At 50.9% G+C, this 12,399-nt stretch overlaps 1 pseudogene; it reads left to right on the plus strand.

Moving 5' to 3' along the window:
• Positions 1-2,345: 2,345 nt before the first annotated feature.
• On the plus strand, positions 2,346-5,514 carry LOC147600891 (inositol 1,4,5-trisphosphate receptor-interacting protein-like 1; annotated as a pseudogene).
• The last annotated feature ends 6,885 nt before the right edge of the window (positions 5,515-12,399 follow it).

Here is a 12,399-nt window from a genome sequence, read left to right on the forward strand (position 1 = left end):
CATGACCCAGGTGCAGGACCTTGCACTTGGCCTGGTTGAACTTCATGAGGTTGGCATAGGCCCACCTCTCCAGCCTGTCAAGGTCCCTCTGGATGGCATCCCTCCCTTCCAGCGTGTCGACGGCACCACACAACTTGGTGTCATCGGCAAACTTGCTGAGGGTGCACTCTATCCCACTGTCCATGTCGCCAACAAAGATGTTGAACAGGGCCGGGCCCAACACGGACCCCTGAGGGATGCCACTCGTGACTGGTCTCCACATGGACATTGAGCCATTGACCACCACTCTCTGAGTGCGGCCATCCAGCCAACTCCTTATCCACCGAGTGGTCCGTCCATCAAACCCATGTCTCTAGTTTAGAGAGAAGGATGTCGTGTGGGACAGTGTCAAAAGCTTTGCACAAGTCCAGGTAGATGATGTCTGTTGCTCGTCCCTTGTCCACAGATGCCGTCACCCCGTCATAGAAGGCCACCAGATTGGTCAAGCACGATCTGCCCTGACAGCCATGTTGGCTGTCACCAACCACCTCCTTGCTCTCCATGTGCCTTAGCATGGTTTCCAGGAGGATCTGCTCCATGACCTTGCCAGGCACAGAGGTGAGGCTGACCGGCCTGTAGTTACCCGGGTCTTCTTTATTCCCCTTTTTAAAAATGGGGGTTATGTTCCCTCTCTTCCAGTCATCGGGGACCTCACCAGATCGCCACAACTTCTCAAATACGATAGCCAGTGGCTTGGCAACTTCATCTGCCAGTTCCCTCAGGACCTGCGGATGGATCTCATCAGGTCCCATGGACTTGTGCACCTTTAGGTTCCTCAGATGATCCCAAACCTGCTCTTTGAGTACAATGGGCGGTTCTTCATCCTCACAGTCCCTGCTTGCACCTTCTACAGCTTGGGTGGTGGGACAAGAACTCTTGTCGGTGAAGACTGAGGCAAAAAAGTCATTGAGAACCTCAGCCTTCTCCATGTCCTGGGTAACCAGGACACCAGTTCCCTTCTGGAGGGGGCCTACATTTTCCCTGGACTTTCTTTTGTCCCCTACGTACCTATAAAAGCTCTTCTTGTTGCATTTTATATCCCTGGCCAGATTCAGTTCTGCCAGGGCTTTGGCCTTCCTTACCTTATCCCTGGCGACTCGCACAGCCTCTTTGTAGTCCTCCCAGGCTACCTGTCTCCATTTCCACCCTCTATAGGCCTCCGTTTTTACTTTCAGTTGGTCCAGGAGCTCCTTGCTCAGTCACGCCGGCCTCCTGGCCTTTTTGCCCGACTTGTTTTTCATTGGGATGCACCTCTGCTGAGCTTGGAGGAGGTGCTCCTTGAATATAGACCAACTTTCCTGAGCCCCTCTTCCCTCCAGGGCCGCCTCCCATGGCACTTAGCCCATCAGGTCCCTGAAGAGGCCGAAGTCTGCCCTCTTGAAGTCTAGGGCAGAGAGCTTGCGGTGTAGTTTCCTCACTGCCCCGTGGATCTTGAACTCCACCATCTCATGGTCGCTGCAGCCAAGGCTGTCCTTTAGTTTCACATCCCCCACCAGTCCCTCCCTGTTGGTGAGCACAAGGTCGAGCATGGCACCCCTCCTTGTCGACTCCTCTATCGCCTGCAGGAGGAAGTTATCATCCATGCATTCCAGGAACCTCCTGGACTGCCTGTGCCCTGCCGTGCCGTGCTGTCTCTCCAACAGATGTCAGGGTGGTTGAAGTCCACCATGAGGACCAGGGCCTGTGACCGTGAGGCTGCACCTATCTGGCTATAGAGCGCCTCGTCTGCTCTGTCTTCCTGGCCAGGCGGCCTGTAAAAGACCCCACCGTAATGTGGCCCGTAGGTGGGACCCCACACTGGAGCAGGGGAGGAATGTGAGGAGTTGTTCCCCGACGATGAAGCAAGACTCAGCCCGGCCCGGCTGCAAGAAGTGGAGAGGAAGTGAGACTAGAAGCAATGCTGAGAGGCGTCCGCCTGCCTGTTGTGAAGAATTTTTGTGGTGAGAGGAACGGCTGCAGCCGGCAAGGTCAGTGAAGAAGGAGGGGCAGGAGTAATGCGGCTCCTGGCAGAGGTTCCCCTGCAGCCCAAGTTGGTGCAGCCCGTGGTGAGGCAGGTTGTCCCCCTGCAGCCCATGGAGCTCCACGGAGGAGCAGAGATCCACCTGCAGCCCGTGGAGGACCCCACGTTGGGGCAGGTGGAGGCCTGAAGGAGGCTGTGGCCCGTGGGGGGCCCGCTGGGGCAGCCGTTCTGGAGGGAGTGCACCCCGTGGAAGAGAGAACCCGTGCCGGAGCAGTTTCATGAAGGACTGTGGCCCGTGGGTTGGACCCCACACAGGGGAGGAATGTGAGGAGTTTTTCCCCTGACGATGAAGCAGCGGCGTATAACAACGCCTGATGAACTGACCGTAACCCCCATTCCCTGTTCCCCCCTGTGCCGCTTGGAAGGCGGGGGAAGGTGGTAGAGATAATGTGAAGCCCGAGAAGAAGGAGGGGTGGGGGCAGGTTATCTTGTTCTCGGTCTCATTGTCCTGCTGTTTTTTAGCAATCAGTGAATAGTTTTCCCCTAGTCGAGTCTGTTTTGCCCCTAACGGTGAGAGAAGGAGTTAAAGAAATCTTAATAGATATGGCATTGATTAATTATTGCTGTGCATCCTAAGGAATCAAGTTGATAAATAGTGCTTAATGTTTTGTTAACTACTTCCTTAATAATTTGCTAACCATTGTGCAAACTATTTGAAGCAGAAAGTCTTGCAATTCTCCACGAAAGACAGTTCCCGGTAAGGACTAGGGGGGTCGCTTCAAGAACCAGCTAAAACCGACCCTGCAGCTTGAATGAAAGCCAAGGGATAACTGAGTTTGCGCAAGAACAAAAGGTTATTAGCGGTGACGAAGAGGAGTCACCTGCCTTCATCCCCATGACCCCCGACGACCACCACCAGGAGGCACTGCGCAAGCCCAGACAGGAGGAGTTTATGAAAATGACCCCTTGGGACTAATTTTAATACGAAGCGGGGATAGGTCATGCATATGTATAGGCGTATTGTGAAACTTTATGTGTATGTAACATTTGGTTGTATAAATTTAAACTGAGTTGCCACGTAAGGCGCGCACGGTTTTGGTGGGACTACCCCCCTGTGCTGCCCAGCGCTGAATAAACATACCTACTTTACAATCTTACAGATTGTGGAGTCCGTTTTCCGCACGTCAACGGTAAATTTAAGCATTTCTCCCTGTCCTTATCTGAAACCTGGAGACTTTTTTTCTCATATTATCTCTGCCTATTCTCTTGGAGTGTGGGGGGGAGTGAGAGAGAGAAGGCGTAGTCTGGTCCTGACCAGGGCTAAACTACGACAGCACCTGAACCAATGGGGGCCGTCTGCCTGCTTAGTCAAGAGAGTCCCTGTGAGCTCCCTGCTGCCGGATGGGTTTGTACTGGGTGTGATGGCCAGGAGCCACTGAGCTGGGCGGTTGGGACAAAGGCTGGGGCCTGCCGTCTGGGTGATGCTGTTCTGGTGGCTGTGAGAGCACAGAGGAGGGGCCAGGGGGTTTCTAACCCCGAGGGAGAGGCGAGCCCCTCAGGGCAGGGCACGGCACCACCCTCGGGACTGGGGACAGAGGTGCTTGGGTCTCCCTGTGGTGGCAGTGCCCAGAGAGGCTCTGGGGATGCGTCAGGACGCTGTTGTGTGGCGGGGATGGGGCCTGTGGTGTCCCTTGCCCTTTCTCGGGGCACAGCCCAGCCAGGGGCTGGTCATCAGGGCGGCTTGGGCAGGACGGGCCCCACGCTGGCTCCAGCCAGGGCCCGCGGCCCCTTCAAGCCTGTTGCCAGCAGTGCCCAAACGCCGTCTGGGAAGAGCCTGTGGCTCCCATCCCTGCAGTGCTTGCAAACCCTGCCCTTGTTCCCTCCCACCTCTCCTACGGGCCCCCAGCTCCAGGCAGCTCCTGCCCCACTGCCCCGGTCCCGTGCTCCCTGCCACCCAGCCCTGCTGAGCCCCTTTTTCTCCTGCTGAGAGAAGGTGTTAAAAAAACCTTAGTAGAGATGGCATTGTTCAATTATTGCTGTGCATGCTAACACAAATGATCCTCTGCTTTGCTAATTAGCTATTGTGAAAACTACCTAAGGGGAGGGGAAGTCTTGCCTTCCTCACAAGGACAGTCCATGATAAGAACTGAGGGGCCTTGCTTTGTGCCCTGAAGCAGAAGTCCTGCACTTCCTCACAAGGACAGTTCCTGATAAGAACTGGGGAGCCTCCTTCAAGAACCAGCTAAAAGCGACCAAATGACTCATTGGGACTAATTTTAATACAAAGCCGGGATAGCTCATACATATGTATAGGCGTGTTTTAAAACTTCATGTGTATGTAACACTGGGTTGTATAAATTCAAAGTGAGTTGCCTCGTCAGCCGCGCACGGTTTTGGCGGGACTACCCCCCCCACCGCGTGCTGCCCGGCGCTGAATAAACATACCCACTTTACAATCTTATAGATTGTGGAGTCCGTTTTCCGCACGTCACCGCCTCCTCCAGGCCATGGCTGCCGGACTTGGCCTCCTTGTGATTGTGCTGGCCACCCAGCATGGGCTGAAGAGCCATCATCAGATAGATGTGGCCACAGCCCAGCAGATGCAGCAGCGTGAGGAGTATCTGCGTGAGAAGATGATTCAGCTGCTGGAGGAGATGGAGCAGAGCAACTGCACGTGGGAAGACTGGCTCCCCCGGTCTGTGTTGCAGCACTGGCCGCTTTTGACCACGGCAGGAGCCATGGTCCTGCTCGCTGACATCTGCTGGCTGGCCAGGGAAGTGAACTTTGCCTCTGTCAGCTGCAGTGAGCAGGACAGCTCCAGCAGCGAGGAGGTGGAGGAGAAGGAGGAAGTTGAGCAGGACGAAGAAGACCTCAGTGGTGTCAAGTCTTTGGCTTGTGAATCGGCAGAGCAGCGCCTGCCTGAGACGTGCAAGGTGCTGAAGAAGCTGGTGGGCGACCTCCTTGGAATGTGCCAAGTGGTTTCCAAGAGGACTTTGATGCCGCAGATGCAGCCAGCCGTTGGGATGGATGACAGCTATGAAACCTGGCGCATCCATGAGGACAGCATCTCCTAGCGCCTGCTGGTGTTCCTGCGGCCACCCCCCGGGCACTCTTTCAGCCTGGAGCCGGCCACCACGGGGCAGCTGCCAGCAAGGCGCTGCAGCGTGCGTGTGGGGCTGGAGTGCATGTGCTGGAGGGAGCAGCTGCTGGGGGACAGTTTGTGCTTTCTCCACCATCCCGAGGACAAGCTGCGGACGGATCAGAGCTCGTACCTCCTGCGTACCCTCTGCACGTGCTCCTACTTAGACGTGGAGAAGATCGCCTGCTGGGCCCAAGGGCTGGTGAGATCAGCCTGGCTGCTTTTTCCTCAGTCGCACGACTGCCAGCTCATGGTGCTGCCCTCCTCCCACTCCTGCAGGTTCCAGCTGACAAGCCCCTCCAAGATGAACATCTGCACTGAGGTGACCTTTGCAGTGCAGCAAGGCAGCTCAGTGTCCTACCTGAGCCTGGAGTAGGCAGAGGCCGCCTTCACCAGCAGCACAGCGCGGCCGGAGAGCTGCGCTGCTGTCGAGGTGCAGCTTTTCAGACCGAGGGCGACGCCACCCAGCAGGACAATTTGCACGTCCCAGGTCTGCAGCTCTGCGCCCACGTGCTGGTGGCCCCAGGCTTCTCCAGCCATGCCCGTGACCCTGAGGACCTGCTTTCCTCTCAGACGGACGGGGCCCGGGCGACAGTTTCGCACACTGGGCCAGGCTGATCGCAGAGACTGCCTGGGGAGTCTGCGCCGCAGATGTGGACAAATGAGGCGTGGAGATGACGCTGCTCGAGAGGAGCTGAGCGTGACGGGAGTTTGGGGAGTCTGCCCTGGTCCAGCTGAAGATGCCATTGCAGCTGAGAGTGCTGTTAGCACGTATAAGGGGATGGGACCAGCCATCCCACTGGAAAGAACTGATGGGCCCTGTGGGCCCCTTATTTGATACATAGTAAATAACAATATAATTTTTATTGTAATGAAAATAAATGAATTTGTTTTAACTAACTCTCTGTGAGTGTGCCTAGAAAGCCCTTGAAAGTTCTAGCCAAGCCCACGCAGTGGCTGCTGGGGTCTCCAGGTAACGAGCATGCCTAGGAGACCACCTTAACCAATGGGGGCTGACCTGACCTTATCGGACCACAAGCCCTGGTTTCACTTGGGTTGTAACTGGCATCTGCTGGGAGACCCCTTTGAGGCAGCGTTCCTTGGAGCAGCGGCTCTCAATTGGAGACTCTCGCCTTGGATCAGGATGCCATCCAAGGAAACCCTCCAGAATTCAGTGTCCTTACCTCACAGAGGAGTGGTTGCACGTTTTAAGTCATCGTTCTAAGCTTACATTTGGTTAGTTACCAAATCTAGATGCGTAAGTCTGTAGGGCCAGATGGGATCTACCCAATGCTACTGAGGGGGCTGGCAGAAGTGTTCACCAAGCCACTTTCCATCACTTATCAGCAATCTTGGCTGAGGTCTTAAAGGGCTTTTCCAACCTAAATGATTCTATAATTCTATGATTCTTATTAGATAAACTTAATGTTTGATGTGAGTTTCCATTCACAGTTATTTCACTACTGCTTTGTGCATTCTAGTTATACTTATGTCTCCTAATATATGGTGGGGCAACCATATCCATCAATTTACAGAACACCACAAATTCCATTTAAAAAAAAAAAAATCCCCAGAAAGTCTTGGAATCTCATGTTTTTGCAAAGCTGTTTTTTTAGAAATTTGCAGTGAGAAACAAGCTACTTGGAGTTTCCCAATGCTTTCCAGAAGGTAAGAGTATGCCTGCAGATAGCTATTGCAGAGCAGCCCCAAAGCTTCCTAAGAGACTCACTCTTCACTTTGACAGATGCTCTTCAAACAGAGTGAAGAGAGAGGGTTCACTCCAGGTGTCCATTTACAGACATCTGCGGCTTGCTGGGTGTCCAGAGTATTGGAAGGGTACTGGCAGGTAAGAAAAAGAGTTTCCAGGAAACTCAGGCCCTTCTGGGCCAGCAGTTTGAGGCTGCTGCAATATGCCATAGAACCTACAGAGACACAGGACTATTCCTAGACAAGTTCAACATCTCAGTCCCAGCCCTATTCTCTGCTCCAGAGAGCCTCACAGTCGCATTTTTCATCCCCTTGGCCTCTGTCACTGGGAAAAATTGAAACAGAGTAGCTGAAGTAGGAACAGGTTTAGACCAACTCTAAATGCTTTTGCATCTAATGTAAGAAAGAGTAATTAAGAGCTGCTTAAAAGGTAAAATAAAACAAGTGTACCAGAATCTTATATAGTTTCTCACCAGTTGACAAAAAAAGCACTTAAAACGTTAATTTTTCTGCAGTGTAAAGGTGAGATTGATTCACAGAAGAAGGTCACTTTTTTCTCCTGAGGTCGTCTAGCTAAGAATGCTCTGTCCAGAAACCTGTGCTGCTTCCATGAACAGGGTTTGAAGCTATTGCTGCGTGACCAGCTAGACGGCCACAAAGCTAAGATGTAACTCAGTGCAATCTTATGCATGACAATGAATGCCACGGGTTCATCTATGAGATATCTGCCCACTGAATAATTTAATTTTTTTTTAACAAAACGATGTATTGCAGATTCTCTTCGAGCAAACATACTTGGATTCAATGATTAGGAAAAAAGCAAGTTAACTTTGCCAAGTAGGTGAGGTTGACTGTGTACCAAAGACACTAATAGTACAGATGGAAAGAAACAGCTTGTTCTGGTTTTATTTAGTGAGGGGGGCTAAGGTGGCAGCTTCTGGAACAAGCTGCTCTAGAAGTGGTTCCCCTGTGTTCAGTGGACTCGGCCGAGCCTAGGGCAGACCTGCTGCTGGCCGAGGCCGAGCCAACTGGTAGCGGAACGTTCCGTGATAATGCCTCTGTGCTAATGTATTTAAGAAGGGGAAACCAGAAAAAAAAAATAGGAGAGAAGATGTGAAGACGCTGAGCAGGGGCAGAGACGGGGAAGCGCGAGCCTTGTGGGCCTTGCAGGCCTCAGCCTCTGGTCTGCCGCCGGGCGGCTGTGTGGGCCCGACTCAGCCCGGCCCGGCTGCAAGAAGTGGAGAGGAGATGAGATGTGAAGAGATGCTGAGAGGCGTCTGCCTGCCTGCGGTGAAGAGTTTTTGTGGTGAGAGGAACGGCTGCAGCCGGCAAGGTCAGTGAAGACGGAGGGGCAGGAGTAATGCGGCTCCTGACCAGAATTCCCCTGCAGCCTGTGGATCAGCCCAGGTTTGTGCAGCCCATGGTGAGGCAGTCTGTTCCCCTGCAGCCTGTGGTGATGACCGTGGTGGAGCAGGTTGTCCCCCTGCAGCCCATGGAGGTCCACAGAGGGGCAGAGATCCACCTGCAGCCCATGGAGGACCCCACGTCGGTGTAGGTGGAGGCGTGAAGGAGGATGTGGCCCGTGGAGGGCCCGCTGGGGCAGCCGTTCTGGAGGGAGTGCACCCCGTGGAAGAGAGGACCCACGCCGGAGCAGTTTCACGAAGGACTGTGGCCCTCGGGTGGGACCCCACCCTGGAGCAGGGGAGGAATGTGAGGAGTTCTTCCCCCAACGCCAAAGCAGCGGCATGTATCAGCGCCTGATGAACTGACTGCAACCCCCATTCCCTCTTCCCCCCTGTGCCGCTCGGGGGGCGGGAGAAGGTGGTAGAGATAATGTGAAGCCCGGGAAGAGGGAGGGGTGGGGGCAGGTTATCTTGTTCTCGGTCTCATTACCCTGCTGTGTTTTTAGCAATAAAAGTAGTTTTCCCCGTGTCGAGACTGTTTTGCCCGTAATGGTGACTTTAAGGATTTCTCCCTGTCCTTATCTGAAACCTGGAGCCTTTTTTGTTACATTGCCTCTCCCTATTCTCTCGAAGGGTGCGGGGGTGAGAGAGATACTGCGTAGTCTGGCCCCTACTGAGGCTGAACTACGACACAGCTCCTAACACAACGTTTATGCATACAAACGATTATTAATAAGAAGTCTTTCTTACATCCGCACTGAGATCACAAAATAAAAAGTGCTTTAAAAGAAAGCAAATGCTGCCGCCTAGGGAGCAAGATGAAATCCACAAATTTAAGGCCTTCATGCTGACTTGTCTCCCACAGGATTCAGACCATAGCTCCCTGTTAGACCTCTCCTTTCTGCAGCTTTAGATAGGTGCTCTCCCATAGACAAGGGTTTTCAACAGCCAGCAATATTTTTTAAGCCTTAAATGTATCAATGGAATCGTGGTGGGTTTGATACATTTCTGTCACACCCAGGAGTACTTCAGGATCCTCAGTCCTGAAAGACTCTGCTAGCAATTCAGGGAGGGTTGTTACCGCCTCTGGTTGAGAAAACCTGCAAATCCTCAAAAGAGTGACTGAAGCAAAGGGGCTGAGCACATCCAAATTGCCCACAACTAAGCTGGGAGCTGGAGTCCAGCTGTCCCAGAAAACACACCTGCAGTGTCTGCTGGGCAACAGTGTGTGGAGACCAGGAAACATTTTTTTTTACCTACATTTCCTGGACAATTTTATTTTAAAAAATATTTCCACAGGAGGAAGAGTTGGGAATTTAATCTATTAAAAAAGCTCTTCTTGTAGCTCAACCAGGAACAAAATAATTCATATCTACCCTTCATTAGCAAAAGCCAATAAGACATCTTATGACCTTCATTTGACCTAGATGGATGGCTGCACATTCTCCTCCCAGTCAGATCAAGACTGTGCTGATCCTGGGGAGCTATAAAATACCATAAAATCCTAATCAAATAAAATATTATCCGCCCATCAGATAGAAAAGAGATCCTTTCATACCTTGTCTCACGATCTGTTTCACTAGCTGTCGTTCAGCTGGTATAATCCCTTGTGAGCCTCATGCAGATGCAATAAGCTAATGAGAATGCTTGTCGTAAGGTTTACTGATGTCTGAAGGTTACAGTAACATCCTTCTGAGTTACTGATTTTAAATAGTTCATAAATGCCATGAGTAGATGCCAGTCAACACTTTGAGCAATCAAAGTGAGATATGCATTTTAATGTCTCTGATAAATCAAACATGGTGGTCACCAAGCATTGGTGACTTGTCCTGTACTAGTCAACTTTTAATTTCAAGGAGTCTGGGATTTTATCAATTCCTGTCAGAGCCAGGCATGGCATGACTCAATGCTCTACACCAGTCTCTCTGGCAAGGAGAAATACATCTCTTTGCTCCAGCTAGAAATGTATGTTTAAACAGTTTGAAGAACAGCAAGAAGTATAAAGCACCATTTAAAATGAAACAAGAGAGAGCAAAAGGAAAGTTGGGCAACATAGCTACAGCAACAAACTTTCAGACCTGTTCCATCCAAAAAACACTTTGCCCGGAGGGTGAATAACAGTAAGCCACCTGAAAATAAAAGTCTAATGAAAGTAAATTTATAAAAATAAGGAGATTCTGGGCAACTCCTGCTTTCAATTATTCTGTTTATTTATTACAATAAGAAGAACAATATAAAAAGTTTAACAGAAACATAATCTCAAGAGAAAAGAAGTACTTGGTTTTGTGGAAAAGTTAATGCCGCCCACTCCAGGGAGCTCTGGGTACCAAGATGGAGAGGGCTGCTAGATGCAGTTCAGTGTGTCTGTGGCCTCAGCACCTGGGTACTTCACTGGGCTCTGAGCCTGCCCCATCACCTTGCCCTCCAAGTAACACACTCCGGAAACAGGAAGCATGGGAACACAGTCTGGCTTCAAAAACCTCATTTCTGAGTGACTTCCCTGAGCAGCAAAGGCTAGAGTTGCCAGCAGTGAAACCATTAGTTGGATGATGACTTTGGGAACAATTAGATTGTTGTTCAAATTTTGGGCAACTAGAGCACGTGGAAGTCATCAGTGTTGACCCACTGTAGCCACTGATGCAAGACCCACAGGCTGTCTTTCACTATTTGCCACTTAATTTTGCTGCTTTAGCAATCTGCCATCTAGACAACTTCCTACCACACCTGTAGGTAAAATGGACCTCTAACAGCACCACCGCAGGCAATCGCATTAAATCGCATACTGAAATTCTGAGACATCAACTTTTTGATCTATAGAGGTTCATAAATGCCAAATTGCAGTACAACACTGGGTTTTTGGGTTTTGGTTTTTTTTTAGTTTGGGAAAGGATACAATTATGTTTTACATTCAGCTCTGGAAGGATCCAGTTGACAGCACTGAGGGTCATTTATTTGTGAACATTTATACAGCTAACAGGACTGGAGTTGTTAAAGTTCCCTTGTAAGCACAATTAGTTATCAAAATAGAAATACAAACAGAAACAGCTTATTGTTTCCATCCACTTGCTAATTCATAGCATAGGACACAAGTGCTTTGGCATTTGGCACAATTTGAAGAAGTAAAAATTTCTAGTTCTGGATGTGGAAATGACAGCTGGGAGCACACAGGAACTTTCTCAAATGGATTTGCCACCAATAGAGAAATTGATTTTCCCTCCACAACTGATACCTTGTTGGGAGGCTCCGGTTATCTTTCTTTTCTGTCCACATACTCCTGTCTCCACATGACAGCTTTAGCCTAAACTTCCAGCCCTCCTGTTGTGCCACACATGACATCCCACCGTCAATGATTAGCCTTTGCATGAAAGAGATGAAAGCAGGCATGTACTGGGAGACAAGGATAGCTTTGACCCTTTAAAGGAACCCTTTAAAGACGGAAGCATTTTTGTTTTTCAAAACCAAAGTCACTGACCTGTAAATGTTCATCAGGCATGAAGTGTGCTGTACATCTCTGCCTGTGCTGCCACTGCCCAGCAAAGCCTGACACAGGCATTGTCCGGGGCCGAGGCTAGAGCAGGCGCCACTTGGCTTGGATCAAAGGTAGAAGCCAAGGTTGCGTGCCCCCTGCCCGTGCCTCCAGCACTCCAAAACAGCCCTTACTTGGGGCAGGAGCAGAGGGTGCCCAGGTCACTGCCCTCGGCTGGCAGAACCTGCAGGCAGGGAGCCAGGGGCAGAGGCTTGGTACGTCAGGCTGCCATCACCAGGCTTTGTTAGCCGCCACAGGAAACCCCTCCGGTGGCTCCCCAGGATCTCAGATCCTCCCAGGAACAACAAGCAGCTGCTGCTGCCAGCACTGCCCACAGTGGAGGTGCTGGGGCCTCCCAGGTTTGCTGTGGGAGTGACACCGGGTACCCATTCATTTCCTTCTCCAAAAAACTGACCTACTGGTATACAGTCAGGACATCTCTTTCTTACCCTATGATCTATCTTGCATGAGAAAATAAATTGCGGTTCAAGTTATAAGTGTATTATGGCTATGTTTATAAACACTTTTTAATACAGGAACAGTATTTTGTTTAAACAGGCAAACTTATTTATTAAGACAGGCTACACAGAAAGTACATTCAAGGCATTGTTGCCATTTGGACTGC

The sequence above is a fragment of the Chlamydotis macqueenii genome, chromosome 4 (genome assembly GCF_036417535.1).
Source record: "Chlamydotis macqueenii isolate bChlMac1 chromosome 4, bChlMac1.mat, whole genome shotgun sequence".
NCBI lineage: Eukaryota > Metazoa > Chordata > Aves > Otidiformes > Otididae > Chlamydotis > Chlamydotis macqueenii.